The sequence below is a fragment of the Peromyscus leucopus genome, chromosome 6, assembly GCF_004664715.2.
Source record: "Peromyscus leucopus breed LL Stock chromosome 6, UCI_PerLeu_2.1, whole genome shotgun sequence".
Classification (NCBI taxonomy): Eukaryota; Metazoa; Chordata; class Mammalia; order Rodentia; family Cricetidae; genus Peromyscus; species Peromyscus leucopus.
Window position 1 is genome coordinate 6,366,185 of NC_051068.1, and position 14,394 is coordinate 6,380,578.

General features: G+C 41.4%; 1 protein-coding gene across 3 annotated transcripts in view; it reads right to left on the reverse strand.

Annotated features, from left to right (window-relative positions):
- Nlgn1 (neuroligin 1) overlaps positions 1-12,103 on the reverse strand; it is an 899,837-nt gene extending 887,734 nt beyond the window's left edge. For 2 of the 3 annotated variants that reach the window (XM_028875794.2, XM_037207285.1), the window contains exon 1: positions 9,704-10,545. The gene's annotated coding sequence lies outside the window, so the exon portion shown is untranslated. Of the gene's footprint in view, positions 1-9,703; positions 10,546-11,416 lie in introns of those variants that run through there. The other variant, XM_037207284.1, reaches the window with a different exon arrangement.
- Between the last annotated feature and the right edge of the window lie 2,291 nt (positions 12,104-14,394).

Below are 14,394 nucleotides of genomic sequence, written 5' to 3' on the forward strand. Positions count from 1 at the left end.
CTAAATATAAAAAGAGATTTCTTATCAAAAATCATCTTCCTTTCAGATCTATAACATGTTTTTCAGTGTGTGTTTATGTCTTCACCTTTAAAAATACATAACAGTCAATGTATATGCTGTACATTTCAGTGTATACTTTGCTGAGAATTACTTTTTCCCTTTTCACTATTTATGTATATCCCTGTCTTCTTTAAGTAAAATCTTTCCTAGACTTTCCTAAAAGTATAATTCTCCTCTTTATTAGTTCTGAAAAATATTGCCTACACAACTAATTGTATGCATTATAGAAGTTAAAATGTAAAATATTGGGTTCTGTATAGGCCTCTTGCCTTCAAAATTACTGCATGAAATAATTATACACAGATCAATATCTTTAAGTCCAACTCCACTGTTATGCAAACTAACCAAGTGTTTTTCCCCCTCTGGTCTTCAATTTTGCAACATATAAATTAAGAAAGTTCCCTTAAAAATGGCCCTTTAAGCTAGAAAGACCACTGGAAATTTATTAAAAATTTTAGGAAGTAATTATTCATTGTTACAATGATTTACAGACTCCCTGAGGCCAAAATTGTGATTTGTCTCCTTAGTCATTAAAAAAATGATTTGCAGTATGAATATAATCTTAGGACCTTATTTAGTGTCTGAGACTATAAACTATTAAATGATAGTCTCCATCTTAGTGTCTTCAATGTGGACAGAGTGACCCAAGTAGAGAATTAAGAGAATATAATTAATAATTCAAGAAAACCTTATTTTCAGCCATATTATATGTGTTCCTTATGCTTTCCAGTACTTTGATTGTACTAAAGGGTGCTTTAGAAATACCTAGTCCAAGTGGAAAAGAAAAGGAATTTTCTTCGTGTTGTTTAAATGAACTCACTTTTCGGCAGGACAAATAACAGCTCATGCTTCCTCTGTTGTGACGGAAGCCACGGAAGAAAGAGAGTGGCACCCGTCTGGAGAGCTTGTTACTCATCAGAAAGCAAGTGCCCAGCTTTTGGGCCACTTAAGAGCAGTGGCAATTTTCAAACACAACACAGAGAAGAAATATGGCTGTCTGCAGGACTGCACAGTAAGAGCTGTCAAGATAGATCCACAAATAGGAGCACCTGACTGATCCAACCAAAGACTCCTCTCCCTTTTATTCACTTTTAAAAAATCATCACTATGTGGTTGAGTAATGATACAACTTTAAAAAGGGAAATTTCATTTTTACCTGCCAATTTTCTCTTGCTCTCTTTTACTGATTACTCCCTTTTAAAGCAGAACATTTATATATAGTGATAGTTAATTCCTTTGTAACTTTCTTTTGTTCTTAATGGAAAATGCATTTTCTTCATGCCTCTGCCCACCTTTGCATCCTAGATTTGGCTTTGGATTATTCAGTGATCTTTCTAATTTGGCATGTCTGAGGAGAAGTGCATCTAAATTTTAACTCTGTTCTGTTGAACCTTCTGCATAGTTTAGAGTTGTTGTCAAGAATAAATCATGCTGGGGCTGTAGCTCAGTGACAGTGCACTTGCCTAGCAGGCACAAGGCCCAGGGTTCAATCCCCAGTACAGGTAAAAAGAACAGAGAGAAAGTAAATAATGTGTATATGTAAACCTAAAAAGACTTGTAAATTTTCAAAGGTGCAATAGGCAATAATCACTAAACTTACATAGTACATTATCAATTAAAGTAACAACCCTCTACTATAAGACGCAAGCTTTAAATGTAGAGTACATTATCATTATGAACATGCTTTGTCTACTTATCTTACTCTCCCAAAGAAAAGACTTTTAGAGCCAGAAAAAGTATTTATTTTAATTAGTTCTATTATTTGTTTGTTTGTTGTTTGTTTGTTTATATTTTAGTCTGCAAAGTAGCAGAGGGTTACTTGAGGTTGGTGTTTTCCTACATACTTGATTTGGGTTATCTGTTTCCCTTGAGGTTGATGTTTTCCTACATACTTGATTTGGGTTATCTGTTTCCCTTCTCTCTGTCCCTACTGCCCTGCCCCCTACCCCACGTCTACCTTCCCATACCCAGCATTCTCTTTCGCCTCTGTACTACAGGTATCCTATGACCCTCCCCACTTCTGCTTGTTCTGGCTCTCATGGGTCTGTTTCTGGGTTCTTGGCATCTACATGCACCTACTCTCACACAAATGCACATTTAAACATTGTTATTAAGGCCCAGGCATACTAAGAAAATATTGTGTAACAGTTATCAGAGTAAGGCCCTCACATGTGGCTCTCCTGCTTCTGGGACTAATTTTTTATTTATTTGCTTTCCTTTTATCATGCTATTGGAAAACTTGCTCTGTTTTCTATATCACACAATGAGGACTGAGTATGATAATAAGGGATAGAGTTACATTCTAATCATACTTCCTATGAGGTTTGTCATAATCTCTCAACCAAATATTTGGAGATTAATAAAAAACATGTTTAATTATCAGGATTGCACTGCCATGTTTTTAGAATGAAGTTATGTGTAGCAGTAAAGTTTCTCCCCTTCATTGGCTGACACACTCCCTTAAACCCTTCAGTGTGTCAGAAACCAGGGTGTGTCACTTAAGTTATTTCTGTCCAGGTAGCAGAGGAACTCTCGCTGCTCTAGATTACACACATGAAAACTGTGGGCACCCCTTTTCAGAGAACCAGACAGCCACCAACCCCAACATTTTAAATCAGTCCAGCCAAGGTATGAGTCCTGGTTAGCTTCTGAAAATCACTCACTCTCACACTTTTATAAAACCAACAAATCAGCTGGGCGGTGGTGGCGCACACCTTTAATCCCAGTACTTGGGAGGCAGAGGCAAGTGGATCTCTATGAGTTCGAGGCTAGCCTGGGCTACAGAGTGAGTTTCAGGAAAGGCGCCAACACTACACAGAGAAACCTTGTCTTGAAAAACTAAAAAAAATAAAAATAAAAATAAAATAAAATCATCAACATCAACTCTTTTCAAATGTATTAAATGATTGGAACAAAATCCTGGGAAAATTGGAAAGCCTTCTTCAGAAATAGTGCATTACAAACATAGACTTTGCTGGACGAGAAAATATGAAAATGGTTACTCTGAGTCAAAAATGACTTCAAAGAATGAGATTCCAAATAGAATAAAGATTTATGAATCCACAGTCTAGCAATTTAAAAAACAGTATACCTTTTACATATACAAGATTTCTATACAAGTTTTTACCTACTGGAGATTAAATTTCTCTTTAGAGAAATACAACTTTAAAACTTTAAGTGGGTAAAAAGCATTATAGAATTATTAAATTGGGTAATGTGTCCTCTCTTCAGTATACAGCAAATAACATATACTATAATCAACTCTTCAGTTTTAGTGAAACTTGGTCTATTAAGTAGCATTAAACACTGTATTACCTAGTAGAAACTACAGTAGCTTTAGGTTCATGCCACTAAGCATAGTTATCTTACTGTGGGTTTGTTGACATGGAAGGTTCCATACAAGTTGAGAAGAGAACAAGCCAGGTAGATGTTTAGAAAACATACTCCAGCCCCCCAACATGCAGTTTACAAGAGTGTCCACTAACATGTGGATTTGTTTAAAACTCTATTTTACAATGCTGCTACTTTCAAACACACTTTCCATTAAAGCAAAGGGGAAAGCATCTGTTCCCAATCCGAAACACAGATGGAGTGACTAATTATCATCTTACATTTGATTCATAACCAGTTCCCTTGGAGGCAGGGCGGCTCAGTTCATCAGTTCAGAGGTGATGGCTTTGGTGGAAACAGCTCTAGGCATGGAGCCCAGAAACAGAACATTTGCACCAGAGTTATGGTATGCTCTGAAAAATATTGTAGCACACTGAAGGTAAACTGAGGAGACAGCCAACATTCATAACAAAATCCACTTTGGAACTAAGAGAGATATACCACCCCCAGCCTTCTCTCATTTATGGTTCTCACATTGTGAATTTGGTGAAAATTGCTGGGTAAGAATGAGGCTTCTGATGTTCTAAGTCTAGAAGACAAAATTTTAAAAGATGTGTGTGTGTGTGTGTGTGTGTGTGTGTGTGTGTGTGTCTGTGTGTGTGTGTCTGTGTGTGTGTATTATAAAGCAAAGTATAATCCTACTTTATTTATTTGTATTTTCACATATTCCATCTTAGTTTCCCATCTGCCTGCAAGCTAAAACATATATTCCTCTTAAAATAACCCAAGCACCATTGGTATCTCTTTCCATATCTTACTGCTTATGTCAGAAACTTAGCAGTTATGCATATAGCCTCAAAAAAATTACTGAGTGAGATGTGGTAATACTCACATCTATATACTTACAATTACTATATTCTTCTTCCTTTCCCACAAATAAAAATTGCTCCAAACATTAAAATCTTGAAACTAAGTTAAAGCTTAAAATTTCATTTTTTAATAATAAAACAGAGTAAAGTGAGGTGGTTACAAATATCTATTCCAATAGAGCACAAAACTGTCTATGAATTTTCTTAAAAACAGGTCAGAAGTAAAACTAATATTTCCCATGTTTTAAGAGGAAAGACACTGTTTGTGAGACACCCATGGACACTTGTTCTCAAAGTAGACCTGTCCTCTTTAATATTTACCAGAAGAGGGGGAGATAATTTCTCCAAAGGTATAATCACTGGTGAGACACCTATGCTTATACAAACAGCCCCAATAGAATCCACTTGATAGAAACAAGGCATAGGAATAAAGGAGCACTATTTGGAAATAAGTGAATATGGAAAAGGATGCAAGAGCATAATGGAGTGAGTGTGAACACAATATTGTACATCTCCTTGAATTGTCAAAATATCATGTGCTTTAGGAAAATTATTTCCTAAAATTATCAGAAGTATGTGGCTACATAAAAAAATTTCCCACACCAGTTTTGAATATAGTCAATAACTTTGAAATTATTAAGTCCAATAATCATAACATCACATAAACATCACAAAATCGAGATTTTTTCACTTGTATATGGCCAAAATCAAGTCATTCCTTAAGAGAGTAACTGGCCAAAGAATTAGTCATTTTTCAGATGTTTTCTAAAATAAGTTGGTAAGAAACACAGATGAGAACGTGACCTTTTGGGAAAGGAAGCCATGCTTTGCTCAACAGCCTGATGTACTTATTCTAGGGAGGGATCTATATGTGCAATGTACCATAATTTAGTGTTTACCATTCTCCATCCAGAATACATGTATACATTTTAAATTCTTCAAGTTGTATTAATAAAAACAAAACACATCAACAAGAAAAACAAACAAAAATAGCTCCCTCTATAATACCACCAATGCATTCATTTTCCTTCAGAAGCTTGCAGTCTGACATGAAGTTAACTCATGGCCGTGGATCCAAAGATCATTTGATGACATTTTGTGAATTTGATTTTAATATAGGCATTCTGATTCATGAAAGATTTGAGAAAGCAAGTAGTGGAAATCCCAGTTAGTTGGCCTCTTTCATGGCTTTTGTCTCCTTACTCTCAGCTAACATAGCTCTGATTTGAAGATGATTCTGTCACTCCCACAGAAAGGAGCAGCCCATTCTTCCACCTGCGAGTGGGCAAGACTGAGTGTCTTCATGAGAACGTAAAGTCCTGCTTTTTGTCAGTTACTAAGTAGGAGTGCTGATACTTCAGTTTGTGTGCATTGGGCATAAGGGAACTCAGCTTAGAGTGTCTGGGAGAGCTTTCCTAAAGAGCATTAGACATTTCCATGAGAAGTGTCTCCCTACTTTTGATGTGGTGATGTGTAAAGAGGTTTGTTTGCTTCTGTAATGGCCACATTGGCCCTGGGGTAGGCGGTCAATGGACTTCCGATGAAGCTGATACCATTAAATCTGAGTTAGCCAACCCTAGCTCAGCATAGCTGCAGAATCATTGACTGCGACTGAGTGACAATCTTATTGTAAAGGCCTTCATTCTTGAGTGTTGGTAGTTGAACTTAGAGACTCACTCATACTGGGCACACCAACCACTCTATCATTGAACTACATCCCTAGTTCTTTACTTGGATACTTTGTAACTCAGAACTAAAAGCTGTCCACAGTCACCACATTTCATGTATCTAAATTGAACATAGTGGAACAAAAATTGGCTTTCAATAAACTTAGAATAAAATTTGAATAAATAGAAAAAATATTGGACAAGTTGCTTGGCCATCCATAGCAATCCTGATCCATCTTTGCAAGGCAGATTTCTTACTTATAAGTGTATCTTCTATTACCATACTGAGGTAAAGAGTTAAGAAGCACAACTGAAGTATAGTTTCTGTTTAGGCAAACTGTCTGTCTGGGAGACTGTTACTTTACCTAGTCCTGTCACCAACACGTGCTATGACATTGGGAAGGAATATTTAACTGAAGATGTGCATTTTTAATCTCTTTTGATCTTTTTCACATAATTGACTACTTCCTGGTTTGTCAGCATGAACAGTAAACTTTATTGCTTTCCTTGAAAACTAGAAAATGTGGCAATGTCTGAGGAAAGTGTTAAGAAGACAAAGCTGCCTCCATTCAGCCCACTTGCTGTCTAACTGTTATCACAGTTAATTCATCAACACTTATCATGTCTGAACAATATGCACTTGTCTTTTTCATCTTTATGGAATATATTTAGATTAAATTTACATATATGCTTATTCTATGACTGTAACAAGCAGTCCTAGTTTTCAGCCTCTAGTCAATTCTCTCCTCAAAAATTCTGATGTTGTTCAGAATATCAAATATCAAACACCAAAATATGTGTATAGCATCATCAGTTACCTAGGAACTGCCACAGGACATGGGTCTGAGGTAATATGAAAATGGAAACCAGTGAGAGGAAGATCACACTACAGAAGAGACGTGTTGGCCAAAGAGCAGACACGTGTGGTCCTTCCGCTCCTTCTCTGCTCTGCTCTCCACCTTCCTTCTTTACAGCAGTCTCATAAAGGCCCATCTGTCACCCCAGAACAGACCCCCACTACTAAAGAGAGAGCAGGAAGTGAATTCTTCATTCCCACTCTAGAGCAGTGCTTATCACTCAGTCATTTTTCTCACACATGGATGCTTGGCAATGTCTGCAGAAACTTCTTTGGTTACAGGACAGGTGAGTAGAGTAAAGGCCATGCATATTGCTAAACATCCTCAGTGTGCAAAATCTTTCACACAACAAAGAAAAAATTAGTCAGTCCCAAATAGCAGCAGTGCCAATGTTGGGGAGTTCTGAGACAAAGTGTTCTATGATCTTTGTCCACCTCTCCTTTGGGGGGCCCAGAGAGCACACATGATTTTGGTGGCATAGAAGCAAGCCTGTGACCATGACAGCCAAGTACATAGATGATAGGAGAAACTTAATTCCTTGAGCAAATGCTTAGCGGTCATCTTTCTTTGACTTCTTACAGTATGATATTAAATAAACCCTTCTTTCCTAATCCACTGCTAGGCTATTAATTACTTCAGAGTGAAATACAGTTGTGAAGAATACATGCTATTAATGTGTGGTCTACTTTATGTTCTGACATGGGGATAAGATTTCAAATGAAATGATAAATCTGGTGTGATTTCTGATCTGACCTCAGCAATCCACCATACAATAAAAACACTGAACATCAGAATGTTTTAAAAAAAAAAAAAAAAAAAAAAAAGGTGCCCATCGGATCAATAGCATGTCAGAGGGAGGATAAAGGAAGGAAAGGAGTGAAAAGAAAGACAGCCATAGAGAGTTAAACTATGGGACAGTGGGTATGGGAGCTGGATCTATGAAGATGAGTTAAGATAAGCAAAGCACAAAACCTGAAAGGGTTAAGTACTACTGGGGAACTAATAAGAGTCATGTGAATGGACCAAAGGGTAGATCTTGGAGAAGACAAGACAAAGGAAGTTTTCATGTAAAGTTTGTGAATAGTTGATTCTCCAAAAACTGTGGGCTCTGGCAGGTAAGCCACTGGAACCACTGGGCAATGCCAAGATATCTTCAAGACCAGTCTATAGTTTAGAAAGATTAAGTCTGGTGCTTTGGATATGGGTGACTCTACTTGTAAATAGTTGAAATATAACTATGAGAACATAATCTAATTTATAATATGATATTTATGATCATAAATAGGAAGGAAATTGTTATAAAGCTTCACATAAGAAAGACAACACATGGCAAAGGGCGTACGACTCTATCCTGTTGGTCTATTGACATTTCTGGTGTTACTCTTAATGTCAATTGTGCTTTGCTTACAAAAACTACCTTAGAAGTGGGACCTGCTAAAGATATCTATGAATAAGCTTTGCTAAAACAAAAATGCTAAAAACTGTTTCAACACATGGAAACCAGAGACATTTAAGTCAGTTATACCTAAATCTATGTGACCATTGTCCTACAAAATGTCAATGACATCAACCTTAGATTAAAAAAAAAATAAATAGCAGAACTTCAATTTGTACCTGCATTCTCTAGTTCTAGCTATTGAATGATCAATCCTAAGTTTTCATTTGATTTTTAAAAAGGTAAAATGATAAATTAAGGGAATTTGAAGCAAGAGGCAGGGGTTACTGCTGAATAACTGGGTGAAAACGCTAAAAGTGGAATAAAATCTGAGAAACTAGGGTTAGAAGAGACTTCAGAGTCCCTCACTGGAGCCATCTCACCCTGCACAGACTCAGCTGGACTTCAAGGCACCCTTCCCCCACCAGAAACAAGCCCTGGAGACTGTGGGTCTACTCCTGTGTGTGGCCCTGCTCCAAACAACCGAAGCATTTTTCTATGGAAATATGTTATCACTAAATAAAAATGGAAATTTTCACAAAATAAAACCACATAAAAAATAAAAACTGACAGACAGCAGTACAGGGGGTGGGGAAGGAGAAGGAGGCCCCCAAAGAGGCTCTTCTTACCCCACACCCCAGGATCTCTGGTGTAGCTTGCTTCTGAAAGACCACCACCTGTCCTGTGTTTGCTAGGGGCATTGTAGAGACTAACTGTAGAATAGCAGGCTTGTAGAAAACAGTTACTTCTTTTAATCACACCCTGTCATCAGAAGGCCTGAGCAATGATTAACTTCCACATTCTCTGTGAATCACTCCATCACTAGGCAGTGTGAGGAGACTTAGATTCATTCTCTGCCAAGGGCACAGTAAACTTAATGGGTTTTGCATTTTGCATTAGATATTCTAAATACACACATGGTCTTGGCTGCTCAACTCATTTCAAAAGAAAACCTGGCACTCTTATAGGTTGTAATAGCTAGGAACGCTGAGACATTTCATAGATTTTTGTCAAATCTATGACACACACCTTCTCTAGTGCCATTTTTTAAATCTATGATCCTATTAAAACTCAAGTATAACTAATTTTGAGAAATGTATCAAAACACTGTAATTTCAAATATAGCATGAAACTTCCAGTTACTTAAACAAAATACGGTAGTTTTAGTATAAAAATAGGGAAATTGGGATGTCAATGCTCTACAAAAATACACAGTAAAAGAGAACATTAGCTATCTAAATTCGCATATCCCTAGCCCTACGTACCACGATGGTCCTAGAAATGAAAAAAAGAAAGAATACAGTGGTACAGGCCAGAGTTCATTAGAATAATCACAAATGACTCAAATATGGGACTTATTTCCCTCAATTCTGTAACAGACTAACAGCCTCCTCTGTAATAAATTGCTCCTTGTTTCAAAAAACCTCATTCTAAATAATTTTAAATTAACCGCAGATGGGTTTTATTATTGTTATTTCTACTCACAAGGCATTGTGCGGAGGCAGGTAGGAGTCAGTGGAGACCCGTTTAAACGTTTGGGTGTACTACCCCTCTCTTCCCGGGAGAGTTTATTGCCCAACAATGCATAATCTATTAGTTGCTCCTCGCGGGGAATCTAGAAAGTGACATCTTGACTTGAACCAGCACGCAGATCTGAAAGCCACTTCGCAGGAAACGTTGCAGAGAAGAAGAGCAACTTTCTAATTCCTGTCAAACTAAGAGGCGGAACCAAGCCCAGAAGTAGCCTCAAGGCCCAGGCAGAGCAGAGCAAAAAGCAGACTCCACACTCCAGCGAAGGTTCAAGAAAGGCTTTGCTTCTGGAGGCGGCATTGTTCCTCCATTCGCTCAGCCTCCGCGTCTCCCCTCGGCGGACTCTCCGAATCGGTGCCTTCTTTCTCTGGTACCTCTCCGCAGACCTCCGGGCTCTGGGTGTCCGGGTCCCAGGGCGCAGCCTGACAGGCTCACTGCAGGGGCTGGGGCGCCTCTCCGAGGACTCGGAGCCACCGCACGCGTCCGCCCCGGCCCGGGCAGCGTGCAGCGCACACTCGCTGTCTCGCTCCTCTCCGGCTTCCCTGGCTCCCACGGTCTCGGCTGGCCTCTCACCACCCACTTGGGTTCGCCTTTCCTGCCTTGGCTTCCCACACCAGCTCGGCACCGCCGCCACAGCCGCGTCCCGGCACTCCGGACCCGAGCAGGCCGGGATGAAGGGATGCCAGGGTCAGGGATGCGAGGGAGGCGGGGCGAGCTGCCAGGGCGAGCCGGGGCAGGTGGGGAGTCGCGGGGTGAGGGCGAGGGCGTGCGTGAGCGAGCCCCAGATAAAGATGCATGTGCTCGGCCACCGCGGTGGAGGAAGAACCGGGGGCAGGATGCAAAGTGGAGAACGCCCACCGCGAGGGTGCGCAAAACCGGCGATTTGCAAAGTGCCAGGGCCAGACAGGCAGAGGGGGAGGAAGGAGGCTGGCTGAAGACCAGGAACAGAGAGAAGAGCCCACTTCTCCATCAAAAGGTCGGTTCGGTTAACGCGTCCCCAGAGCAGGAGTTAATCAGGGACTGGACGTGGTGTAAAAGGTGGGTTTTAAGGACTTGTCTGGTAGGTCTTCTTATCCTAGACTTAGCTCCCTCTCTCTCAACTCTGGGGATTTGCCCTCCCTGTGACACAGCTGGCTTTGGCTTTGGCTTTATGCAGGAGCTGAAGCCCACTGTCCTCCTTTGCCGCTTATCTGCATTTTGGAGATTCCTTGAACCCCAGGATTGAAGAAACCACCCAGTTCATTAAAGTTCATTATTTTTTTTATTGTTTTTGTTTTCATCAGAGGGTAGTAGTGAAGAGTTGGCACCAAGACATGTTTAAAACATTGATCGACGTGGCATTTTGTTGTTGTTGTTGTTTAAAGGGCAAAATGCATTTAAGACCTCTAAAAGACCAAGAGGGGACTGGAAAACTCGATCAAGTGAGGGAATAAAAGACACATTTAAACTGTAACCGCCGATCACACCTCCAATACAGTCACCCTCCCCAGCGCCCAGCCCTCCTCCTGGGCCCGGGGGAATTGGGAAAAGGAGGAGCGAAGCGGAGAGCAGGGACAGGTAGGGTTGGTGGAAAGGGTGAGGGCAGGGAGAAGCCTGAGCAGGAAGTTATCAGCGGTCCGGGAGACTGAGGTAAATGCCAGGCCTGGTGGACGCAGGAGGCCCCCTTACCTTCTCTCTAAGCCCCGGCTGTACCTGCTCTGCAACCAGAAATACTTCGTGGTGCCTAGCTTGCAGCCTAATGATGGCCGAATGTTAAACAGTTCTTCGCTCTCCCTCCCCTTGTTCAAAACCAGGATCAAAAGAATGTGAATAATGTTCTCGGTGTCCATCAGCTCCGGAACATATCGATGTGTCGGGAAGAGATGAAAACCAGGCTATGGGGCGCGAGTATATGTATTTATAAGCTATCCGACCGGTATATAAACATATATACGTTTTCTGCACGTAAATCCAAAAGAAAAGCACCCCAGAAGCCTCTGGAGGAGGGAAGGGACCGGAGCAGCAAAACTTGGAAGAGCAAATGTATCCAAGGATTTCGTGCCAGGAGGCACCTGCTTCAATATGCAGAATTCCTGTGAAGCTTTGGAGGAAGGAGGAAAAAATAAATAAAATTATCCCCCAAACACACACTTGAAATTGGAGACTCCTAAAGGAGAGTAGAAATGGAGAGGACTGGAATCTCCTGGGGACCACGGATCGTCAGCCAAAAGAGCAATCGCCGTGGAAAATCCTCGGCGGGGAGGTAGCTGCAGATGGGTCCCCTGCTCGCGTCCCCGCCGCTGCCGCTGCTACCTGTAGACACGCACACACACACGCACACTCACGCGCGCACACACAGCAGCCTCTGCTGCGCGCGCTCTCTTCCTCTCTCTCGGCCGCTACGCCGGGTGCAGGAGTCTGAATACAACTAGAGCTATCCTCCTGCCGCGGTCCTGCGGACTCCGGGCCACCCAGCCCTCTCCCACCCACTCCTCCCGCGGATTTATTGCACAACATCGCTTTCGCTGGGTCAGCTCCGAGCTGCCACAGTGGCCTCCGCGGTTCTGGTGGCGGTCCCCTCCCTTTCCTAAGTTCCGCCCTCTCTGGTCCTTCCGCCGGTGGCAGTCAAGCCTCCTTAGTCCGCAACGCCCCGCAGCGCCTGCAGAGCCCAGGTTGCAGGAAGGGTGAAGGGCCCAGGGCGTCACGTGTGACGTCCTCTAAGTCTCTTGGATCCGTGACTGACTGCGCCTTGGCATCGTGGAAGGCCAGAGGCTTCTTGCAGGCTGAGTTTCTCGGTCCTTGGTGTCTTTGTGCTGTGTTTCCACGAGGCCAGTCCAGCAACAGAGATGGGAGATTGGAGTTGGAGGCCACAGCCTTCCACTGAGTCTCTTATGTGTCACTCCAGAAGATACCTGACCACCAAATGCCCCCTCAAATTCTTTTCACCTAGGAGCAGACGGTTCCCTGAATTAGTGGGAACACTAAGTGTCTCCAGTACTTTTAGTCTCTCCCCTCTGGCTGTGCCCACATTCATGGCTGCTGGAACCCCAATGTTTAAAAAGTCAATTCGTCGCTGTAATCATTATTGGCTTTTGTGTCTTGTGAAGGTCTGACTCACAGCACTGTATCCCTTACACCTACACACAGCCCACTAGCCTCTGTGATGTTTTTTTAATGTGAGTGGAGAAACTGGGATCAGCCAAGAGACCCACTGAAATAATTGATTGCCACCTGTAATAATCTTAGCTAATAGATAATAGTCCACGAGTTGCTATGAGAAATGAGTGACACGCATGCTTTCTTTCCTGCCTCGGGGTTCCTTTCATATTTCTCACTCTCTCTATGATGTAATCTCTAAAATCCAGGGGAAAGAAGAGGTGCCTGAAATAACAACACATGGAAGGTACTTGTCCTGAAAGATTTAAAGTAACCGTTGCTGCTTGTTAATATGAATTGCTCTGTCACAGCCGCTCTGGTTTTCAGAACAACCTTGAACCTTACACATTTCCTCCACTCTGAAGGAACCCAGCGCCACTTTAACACAGTTTTACAATTCATCTGTGGTTTCGTTTTTGTTTGTTTCCCTTCTCGGGGAAGTAGCCTATAGGTTCTGAAGACAGTGAGGCTTCACTCTAAATCATGCCTGGGAGGCTTGGTTGCTGGTCTTCTCAAGTCTGTCTAATTCAATATCAACAGTTTTCCCAAAAGTTGAAAACAAGTATTTGTTCTTATATCAGTAACAGAATTTCATTTGAATCTTTGACTTTCAGGTGGTTACACACAATCTATAATGTGCCAGACTGGTGGCTCACACTTTTAATCTAGCACTCAAGAGGCAGAGGCAGGAGGACCTCTCCGAGTTCTAGGCCATCCTGGCCAGGACTGTAGAGAGACCCCATTTTAAAACAAACAAAGATAACATAATTAAGGATGTTATCACAACAATTGCAATACCAAACTTAAAAAAAGAAAGCAAGATGATTCAATAAAACAGTTCTCTGTAATTTATATAAAGTTTTGCATAATTTGCTGCTTACGAATCCTATGGGCATCCTTTGTAACTGCACTGCTGAACCCTGAATGTTCAATTGAACATTATTTATTTCTAATACTTGATATCAGTAGAATGAGATTACTTTTACACAGGTCGTATTGTATTCTTGCATTATTCTTTGCAAGCCTACAGTTTATATGCTGAGTATTATAACCCTATTTTCATAAACAAATTAAACAAAAAGCTCAAGAAGGTTAATAAAATAGAATTGCCAGACAAGCAGCACTTGTCACTGCCTGTATTTGTTAAAAGTCTGTGATGGATAGTGCTGTCAACTTGACAGGCTCTAGAATCATATGAGAGAGACTTCTGGGTATGATGGTCAAGGATTAGTCCTTTTTTTTTTCCCTTTCATTTTTACTGTGACTTTATTTCTCACTCACTTTCTCTCTGTGTCTCTGTGTCTGTCTCTGTCTCTGTCTGTCTCTGTCTCTCTCTCCCTCTGTGTGTGTGTGTGTATGGCGGGGGGAGTACCACATGTGTGTGGGTGCCTGTGGAGGTCAGAAGAAGGCATTGGATATCCTGGAACTGGAGTTACAAGCAGTTGTGAGCCTTCAAACATGGGTGCTTGGAATCAAACTGAGGTCATCTGGATGAGCAGCAAGTGCTCTTA